We start from the raw sequence: 10,308 nt of genomic DNA, 5'->3' as shown, positions 1-10,308 counted from the left end.
TCCAGGTCTTTGCTAATGTAAACAGTGCTGCAATGAACATTCGTGTGCACGTGTCCTTATAGCAGAATGATTTATTATCCTTTGGATATATACCCAGTAATGGGATTGCTGGGTCAAATGGAATTTCTATGTCTAGGTCCTTAAGGAATTGCTACACTGTCTTCCACAATGGTTGAACTAATTTACACTCCCGCCAACAGTGTAAAACTGTTCCTATTTCTCCACATCCTCTCCAGCATCTGTTATCTCTAGATTTTTTAATGATTGCCCTTCTAACTGGCATGAGATGGTATCTCAATGTAGTTTTGATTTGCATTTCTCTGATGACCAGTGATGATGAGCATTTTTTCATATGTTTGTTGGCCTCATGCATGTCTTCTTTTGTAAAGTATCTGTTCATATCCTTTGCCCACTTTTGAATGGGCTTGTTAGTTTTTTTCTTATAAACCTGTTTTAGTTCTTTGTAAATTCTGGATATCGGCCCTTTGTCAGATGGGCAAACTGCAAAAATTTTTTCCCATTCTGTTGGTTACCGATTCACTCTAATGCCTATTTCTTTTGCCGTGCAGAAGATTAGGTCCCATTTGTCTATTTGGGCTTTTGTTGTCAATGCTTTTGGTGTTTTGGTCATGAAGTCCTTGCTTATGCCTATGTCCTGAATGATTTTGCCTAGATTTTCTTCTAGGGTTTTTATGGTGTTAGGTCTTATGTTTAAGTCTTTAATCCATCTGGAGTTAATTTTAGTGTAAGGTGTCAGGAAGGGGTCCAGTTTCTGCTTTCTGCACATGGCTAGCCAGTTTTCCCAACATCATTTATTAAACAGGGAATCCTTTCCCCATTGCTTGTTTTTGTCAGGTTTGTCAAAGATCAGATGGTTGTAGATATGTTGTGTTGCCTCCAAGGCCTCTGTTCTGTTCCATTGGTCTATATCTCTGTTTTCGTACCAGTACCATGCTGTTTTGACTACTGTAGACTTGTAGTATAGTTTGAAGTCCGGTAGTGTGATGCCTCCCGCTTTGTTCTTTTTGCTTAGAATTGCCTTGGCTATGCAGGCCCTCTTTTGGTTCCATATGAAGTTTAAGGTGTTTTTTTCCAGTTCTGTGAAGAAGGTCATTGGTAGCTTGATGGGGATAGCGTTGATCAACTCAATGAAATAAAACGAGAAGGCATGATTAGAGAAAAAAAGGTTAAAAAGGAATGAACAAAGTCTCCAAGAATGTGGTACTATGTGAAAAGACCTAATCTACATTTGATAGGTGTACCTGAATGCGATGAAGAGAATGAATCCAAGCTGGAAAATACTCTTCAGGATATTATCCAGGAAAACTTCTCCAACCTAGCAAGGCAGGCCAATATTCAAGTCCAGGAAATACAGAGAACACCACAAAGATATTCCTCACGAAGAGCAACCCCAAGGCACATAATTGTCAGATTCACCAGGGTTGAAATGAAGGAGAAAATACTAAGGGCAGCCAGAGAGAAAGGTCGGGCTACTCACAAAGGGAAGCCCATCAGACTCACAGCAGATCTCTCAGCAGAAACCCTACAAGCCAGAAGAGAGTGGGGGCCAATATTCAACGTCCTTAAAGAAAAAAACTTTCAACCCAGAACCTCATATCCAGCCAAACTAAGCTTCATAAGTTTAGGAAAAATAAAATCCTTTGTGAACAAGCAAGTACTCAGAGATTTCGTGACCACCCGGCCAGCTTTACAAGAGCTCCTGAAAGAGGCTCTACACATAGAAAAGAACAACCAGTACCAGCCACTCCAAAAACATGCCAAATGGTAAAGAGCATCAATACAATGAAGAATCTGCATCAACTAATGGGCAGAACAGCCAGCTAGCGCCAAAATGGCAGTATCAAATTCACACATAACAATATTAACCATAAATGTAAATGGACTAAATGCCCCAAGCAAAAGACAAAGACTGGCAAATTGGATAAAACGCCAAAACCCATTGGTGTACTGTATCCAGGAAACCCATCTCACATGCAATGATACACAAAGGCTCAAAATAAAGGGATGGAGGAAGATTTACCAAGCAAATGGAGAGCAAAAAAAAGCAGGAGTTGCAATTCTCCTGTCTGATAAAATAGACTTTAAAGCAACAAAGATCAAAAGAGACAAAGAAGGTATCTTATTGATTTTTAAAAAATCCAACTATGGTATAAAAACATGTGAATCCAATCCTTTTAAAGTTAACAAGACTTGTTTTATGGTCCATCTTGGTAAGATGGTCCATCTTGGTAAGTGTTTTATTGTGCACTTAAAATTTATTTTATTGCATTGTAGGTTTTGGGGTACATGTGAAAGACATGCAAGATTGTTGCGTAGGTAAACACGTGGCAGCGTGTTTTGCTGCCTTCCTCCCCATCACCCATATTTGGCATTTCTCCCCATGCTATCTCTCCCCAACTCCCCACTCCCCACTGTCCCTCCCCTATTTCCCCCCAACTGACCCCAGTGTGTAGTGCTCTCCTCCCTGTGTCCATGTGTTCTCATTGTTCAACACCTGCCTATGAGTGAGAATATGCATATTCTGCAGTTGTATGTATAAATAAATAAATGAATATGGCTGGGTGTGGTGGCTCATGCCTGTAATCCCAGCACTTTGAGAGGCCAAGGTGGGCGGATCACGAGGTCAGGAGTTCGAGACCAGCCTGGTCAACATGGTGAAACTCCATCTCTACTAAAAATACAAAAAAAATAGCCGGGCATGGTGGTGCATGCCTGTAATCCCAGCTACTTTGGAGGGTGAGACGGGAGAATCGCTTGAACTTGGGAGGTGGAGGTTGTACTGAGCCAAGACTGCACCATTACACTTCAGCCTGGGTGACAGAGAGAGACTTCGTCTCAAAAAAAAAAAAAAAATGTAATGTTTAGAATGTAATTTAAATTGCTATATTGAGGTATTGGAGCTAAATACCCTTTAGTGCTTTTTCCTTGTGCTAGTCAAATTCTCCTAGGTGAGTTTTTCATCTTTGACTTGGAGATTATTCATCTACTTGATGTAATTCTGAGAGCTCAATGGGACAAGAAGTTGGGTTTTCAGAATTCACTTTATGCTGATTGACTTTCACTTAATTCTGTGATTTTAATAAGGATTTCTGTTTAAGGATGTGGTTTCACTCCCATCTCTACTAAAAAGAGTTTCACTCTTTTACTTTGAGCTCTGGGGTACATGTGCAGGATGTGCAGGTTTGTTACATAGATATAATGTGTGTCATGGTGGCTTGCTGCACCTATCAACAGATCACCTAGGTATTAAACCAGGCATGCATAAGCTATTTTTCCTAATGCTCTCCCTCCTCTCACTCCACCTCCTGACAGGCCCCAGTGTGTGATATTCCCCTCCCTGTGTCCAAGTGTTTTCATTGTTTGGCTCCCACTTATAAGTGAGAACATGCAGTGTTTCATTTTCTGTTCCTGCATTAGTTTGCTGAGGCTATGTCCCTGCTTCATTTATGACCCTGCAAAAGACATGATCTTGTTCCTTTTTATGGCTGTGTAGTATTCCATTGTATATATGTAGTACATTTTCTTTATCCAGTCTGTCATTAATTAGGTCAAGTTTTGGCAGTGATATTCAAAACTTCTATGTGCTTACTGATATTTTCCACTAATCAATTACAAAGAGAAGGGCATTAAAATCTCCACCTTTGAATGTGGATTCATCAATTTTAGCATTATGTATTTTAAAATTATATTAATACGTGCATGCATGCCTGGGACTATTACATTTTCTTGATTTACTGATTCCCCATCTGGTTAATCTGGGTGAACTGATATCAGTCCTTTTAGTGCTTGTCTCCTGTGCTAGTCAAATTCTCCTAGGTGAGTTTTTCAACCTTTGACTTGGAGATTATTTGTCTACCTGATGTAGTTCTGAGATCCCAATGCGGCAAGAAGTTGGGTTTCAGAATTCTCTTTATGCTGACAGACTTTCACTTAACTTTGAGATTTTAAAAAGGATATCTGTTCCTATCTGTGATGAGTGCTTTCCAGGGACAGGCCTCTTATCTTCTCAAATAAGCCTCTGTCTTATAGTCTCAGGGACAAACCTGAAGTCTTCTGCAGAGGTGGGAAAGGAACAGTGAGATGGTCATGTGGTAGCTCTTGCTGATTCTTAAACAATCTTCTTGTTTTAAACTCTACCTTTTATCTCTATTTTTAAAGGTGTTCAGTGTTGCAAATTCAGGATTGTGGGAAGAGGTAATAAAGAAAAAATCAGATTGCTTCTAAGTTTCCAAAATTTTGTTGCAGAGTTGAGCATTGTATATAAAGGGGATAGTGGCTCGAATTATGGAAAATAGGAGATTATTGAGGTTTATAGTTGAGTTGCTGCTGAAATTTTAACATCATAAATTAATTCTTCCTTTGAGTATTCATTTATGCACTTATCATTAAAAATTATTTCCTCTATTTCCAAAGGATTAAAATCAGCAAATTAATTTTTTAAAATTTAAATATCTCTTTTAAAGTAGATCACACTGGGAAGTGTAACACATTGACCTAGCATCAGTTATTTACATTATATTGTTAAAAAAAAATTTAATGAGACCCTTCTAACAAACATATGAGAAACCTGCCCACTAAGTCTTGGGTGTGTGGGTAAGGAAATGCAAAAAATTCAGGGTGGGTCTGTTTATGAGCGCTTCGTAAACCTACAGTGTGGGGACCTAGAGCACGTGGGGAAAAGAGTGCTATCAGGTCATGGGGAAAGAAGAGAATGGACAAGATGCAGAGTTTTGTGAGAAGTTGGGCATAAAGAGAAAAAGGAAAGAATTCAAAGATAATGCTAAAGTTTCTAGAACTTATTTGTTGTTAATAGTGTAATACCTGAACTCTTTGGAAGCTATATGCAAAAGTTTTGAAGTTTACATAAGAATTACAGATTTTTCTAAAATGGAAATTTTTATCTGGGCTCTTAAAATACAGTACAGATTAATGTTGCTTTTTTATGTTGTTTATAGGAAGTTATTGGTAAGCTACCAATGTTTTTCTAAATTAGATTATTTCATAGCAATTCATCTTATAAATTTGGAAATGTTTTATGTTACTTATTGCTTATTATTATTTTGACTCTTTAGGCTCTTTCTCAAGTAGCTAACATGTTTTGCTGTTAGATGTACTACAAAGTTAATAATTAAGAAAAGGTAATTACTTTGCATTGCCTTAATTTTCTCCTAGAGTATTTATGTTTTATGCTGGCTGTTTTGCTTATACTCAAATAGTGCCAATCCAAATAAAAATTTAATTAATTTTCTGACTCAAAATATTTTTATTTTCAGAGGTCAGATAGATTGTATTTCTATACTTTGAAAAAATTTGTGACTACTACCCATGGAAGGTTTTTAGAGGTGACTTTTGAAAACGCAATTAAATTGGGTGCATGTGCTGCTCATAACACTGGTGGTGCGAGTTCAGCTTACCTGGAGGTAGTCTTCTAGCCTAACAGGGTTTTCCGATGTTACATTTGTTCCTATGAAAACTGGCCTCTCTTGCATTCCCTCTCTCTCTTTTTAATCACTTTAGAAACAGGTTACAGAAGCAATGGGCAGGAGGAAATATAAAATATTCATACAGCTGCTACTTAGGAGCTTCAGCTAACATACTTACAGGTGCATATTTTCCCTTAAACGTTATGCACACACATGTACAACTCCCCACAGCATGTATTTATATTTCTAGTAATGCAGACCACAAAGCTGAAAGAATTCTCTCTGACTTGGCAATGAAACAGTTCAGTGATGATGCTGTAAGACCTGTCAAGGCGTGTGTGGAAGTGGACCCACACAGCATTAACAGAACTGAAAGACAATTGTGAATTCTTGGGTACATTGCAGTTCTGGGCCAGGATGAATACAGACATTCCATCCATGCTCCTGGTGCCCATTGATTAACAAAGATGGAAACTGATTAAAATCTCATAAAATGGATTAAAATCTCAGTTCTCAATCTTTCAGCTCATCAGTTTGCTCATCTGTAAGATGGGAAAAATAGTAAGATTTTTGTGAGATTACTCTAAGGACCCAAATACCCTACTACTGCAATTGACAGGTACATGCTGAGGTGTTGCTAGAGTTCTGCATAGGCATAAAGAAGAAAGTAATATCTCATTTCTATCTTGCCACAGCACTGAGCACAGCTTGCAACAGCAAAAGCAACAGAAATAACAACAACACTTGTAATGCTCTTCAAACAACTAGCCCTTTGTGTGCCCTGAGCCCCATTGTTCTAAGGAAAGAGAGGAAGGGAGCCACTCTCGTTCCATATCGAGGTAGCAGCAGCAGCTGTAGGGGACCGGGAAAGCACCTTCTCCCAGGTGCAGAAAATGGAGTCTACACTACATTCTTCCCTAAGTGTTGATTTATATGGTGACTAAAATTAGTTTAAATAAACCAAGCTGCTTTATGTTTGGGTATTACATTTCATAAAATCCACCTCTAAATGCTATTTTCTTTATGTTGTCATGTAAATGCAGACATTTAATATTTGAGCAGTCTATTATTTTAATAAATATTGAGTAACTTATTCATTGTAATTTAAATTGCTATACTGAGGTATTGGAACTAAACATTGCATTCTAATTTTAGTACACAAATAGCGCTGCCATCTCCTGGTGGCAACCTGCTGATTTACAGGTGGAAATACTTGAGCATTGCCAATCCACAGACACACTGGCAGCATTCACTGAAATGATTGACTTGAATATATCACATCTCATTTATTACACCTTCAGCTATGTATAATGGGGAAGTTAAATTATGAATTTTAAGCAAAGGCTAAATTTATTTACTAGTTTGTATTTATGCTATTTATTAACCTTTTACAATTAAAATATTGTAGATGTACCACCAATCTGATTCTCAAATCTTTGTGAGCTCATGTTTTTGGACTGCTATTTTTTAAATTTTATTTTACAGAGTCAGAAATGGAAGTTCAGAGAGAGCAAAGGATAATTGCCAAAGATTACACTGCAGGCAAGTGGCAGACCTGGGACTTGAATCCAAATCTTGTGACTATATCTCAAGCCCGTATTCACTCTATAAGATTGCCTCTAAACTGGAATTATCATCTGATTTTAAAATATAGCTACAAACATATATACAGCATCTTTCACAAATTTCAGGCCATAAGTTTAACAAATCCAATTAATTTTAAATATATACAGTTAGAAAAGACTAATTTCCTAAAAAACCACTTTGCTTATTTATTACATAGTGAAAGTATCACAAATGTGCCAAGGTGCTTTTTAAAATAACCACAGTAAAGGCTTATTAAGCTTACTGTTAACAAGACAGTCTGTTGTGCTTCCCCTATAGATTATGTGTCTTTGTTGAATATGTTTAACTGCAAGACCTGAGTGTCCTCTGATCCAAAACCATTTACTTAATTTTTCATGGGGTCTCAAGTAGTTCCAGGTGACTAGAACATCAGTATCTTGGTCCTGCTTGGTCCCTGCTAGAGGGAAAATGGCTTGTTTACTGCTTGCCAGAAATTGTCCTGAGCTGGGTTCCCCAGCTGTAATCACCATCTGGGCCCACTGTTTCACCTCACAGGACTTGGGGGCAGGGGAATTTGTGTTACTGTTTGATGCTCCTGATTTTTGCTTTCATGGGAGTAATAAATTGTTCTCTGATCTTGTCAGTGTGTCAGAGTGTCTTGTCTACTCTTGGGATATGTGCAGTTGTCACAAGTCAATTTGTTTAGTCTTCTCTTTTGGAGTCCTGCTACTCTTTGCTATTCTCTATGAGAATGAGGGCTCTTCCTTGACACGTTCCTTTATTCCCAGCAATTATCTAGTCACATGGTATTTTGGGTCTTACTTTACAAATAAGGAAATTGAGAGACTTAATACAAAGTGGAAAGTGATGGAACTGAAATGCAAACGTGAATCATGTTCTCTCTTAATCATTACTTAGGCAACAACAAAATAGCAAACCTTAAGCTGGGACCTGACTATTTTGAATAAGTTCCAAGAATCACCAGATCTGATGGATGTGAGATGCCATTTTATTTGTTTTGAAAGTTGCTACCATTGTTCAAATCTGAACTCCAGAATTATTGCAATTATTGTATTTTATTCTGGTAGGATTAGAATATGTGATTCATTTGTGCAGTATGCTAGCAGCAATACTGGATTTCCTTCAGTGTAGAGGAAAGACTGTAAAGCTAGAATAGAAAGTATGGAAAGCACAGTCAGGTCTGTGGCTTCTAGAGGATAAGGATGAAGGATCTTATCCTATCTAGAGGATAGGATTGATAAGACTAATGCCACAAGGAGTTCCTGGCGATTCCATTCAGCTCTAATTCAAGAGCTGGAACCCAGGTACTTGCTATCTAATTGGGGACATAGGCTGTAGAAAGAGGTTGAAAGTTCAAAAATAGAGCAGACACAGTGGGGTTTTCAGGAAAATATGGGCTTATTGCAACAACTGTAGCATCCAGGTTCTGAGTAATGGAGTTTGCGGAAATCAGGGTCTTATCCAGCTACGTGAATTTTGGGCTTGCCTTTAATTCCACTAGTGGCTTAGACTAAAAGGGGGCAACTTTACCGAAAAGATCACATAAGACAGGCCAAGGCTTCAGAAAAAAGTGTTTTATTGAGGGAAGTAAAGGGAGAAGAGATCCTGAGTGCAGGGGGAATTGTGGGAATATCACTTATGCTAGCTCCTGGGTTTATCTCAGTGGAATGACATTCCACCTGTCACTGATACATGGATGGGGACTCTTGATATGTCATGTTGTGAAGTTGCTTTTTCAGTAGTTCAGGGAGTAACATGATTACCTGCTGATTGCTAGGTATTCATTAGAAGTCTCTGGAATAGAGGCTAGTCTGCTCACCGAGACTAACTTTCATGGATATTTAAAGAAAAACATCTTTGAAAAATTCTCATGTCATGATTAATCTTTTTTTTTTTCCCATTTATTTATTTTATTGCATTTTAGGTTTTGGGGTACATGTGAAGAACATGCAAGATTGTTGCATAGGTACACATGTGGCAGTGTGATTTGCTGCCTTCCACCCCATCACCTACACTGGCATCTCTCCCCTTGCTATCTCTCCCCAATTCCCCACCCCCCACCATCCCTCCCCTATTTCCCCCCAACTGACCCCAGTGTGTAGTGCTCCCCTCCCTGTGTCCATGTGTTCTCATTGTTCAACACCCGCCTATGAGTGAGAACATGCGGTGTTTGATCTTCTGCTCTTCTGTCAGTTTGCTGAGAATGATGGTTTCCAGGTTCATCCGTGTCCCTACAAAGGACACAAACTCATCGTTTTTGATGGCTGCATAATATTCCATGGTGTATATGTGCCACATTTTCCCTGTCCAGTCTATCATCGATGGGCATTTGCGTTGGTTCCAGGTCTTTGCTATTGTAAACACTGCTGCAATGAACATTCGTGTGCACGTGTCCTTATAGTAGAACGATTTATAATCCTTTGGATATATACCCAGTAATGGGATTGCTGGGTCAAATGGAATTTCTATTTCTGGGTCCTTGAGGAATCGCCACACTGTCTTCCACAATGGTTGAACTAATTTACACTCCCACCAATAGTGTAAAAGTGTTCCTATTTCTCCACATCCTCTCCAGCATTTGTTGCCTCCAGATTTTTTAATGATCGCCATTCTAACTGGCATGAGATGGTATCTCAATGTAGTTTTGATTTGCATTTCTCTGATGACCAGTGATGATGAGCATTTTTTCATATGATTGTTGGCCTCATGTATGTCTTCTTTTGTAAAGTATCTGTTCATATCCTTTGCCCACTTTTGAATGGGCTTGTTTGTTTTTTCTTGTAAATCTGTTTTAGTTCTTTGTAAATTCTGGATATCAGCCCTTTGTCAGATGGGTAAACTGCAAAAATTTTTTCCCATTCTGTTGGTTGCCGATTCACTCTAATGACTGTTTCTTTTGCTGTGCAGAAGCTGTGGAGTTTGATTAGGTCCCATTTGTCTATTTTGGCTTTTGTCGTCAATGCTTTTGGTGTTTTGGTCATGAAGTCCTTGCCTCCACCTATGTGCTGAATGGTTTTGCCTAGATTTTCTTTTAGGGTTTTTATGGTGTTAGGTCTTACGTTTAAGTCTTTAATCCATCTGGAGTTAATTTTAGTATAAGGTGTCAGGAAGGGGGCCAGCTTCTGCTTTCTGCACATGGCTAGCCAGTTTTCCCAACATCATTTATTAAACAGGGAATCCTTTCCCCATTGCTTGTTTTTGTCTGGTGTGTCAAAGATCAGATGGTTGTAGATATGTCGTGTTGCCTCCGAGACCTCTGTTCCATTCCATTGGTCTA

The sequence above is a fragment of the Sapajus apella genome, unplaced genomic scaffold (genome assembly GCF_009761245.1).
Source record: "Sapajus apella isolate SASKATOON/1434 unplaced genomic scaffold, GSC_monkey_1.0 scaffold64, whole genome shotgun sequence".
NCBI classification, from domain to species: domain Eukaryota; kingdom Metazoa; phylum Chordata; class Mammalia; order Primates; family Cebidae; genus Sapajus; species Sapajus apella.
Note: the sequence above shows the minus strand (reverse complement) of the source record.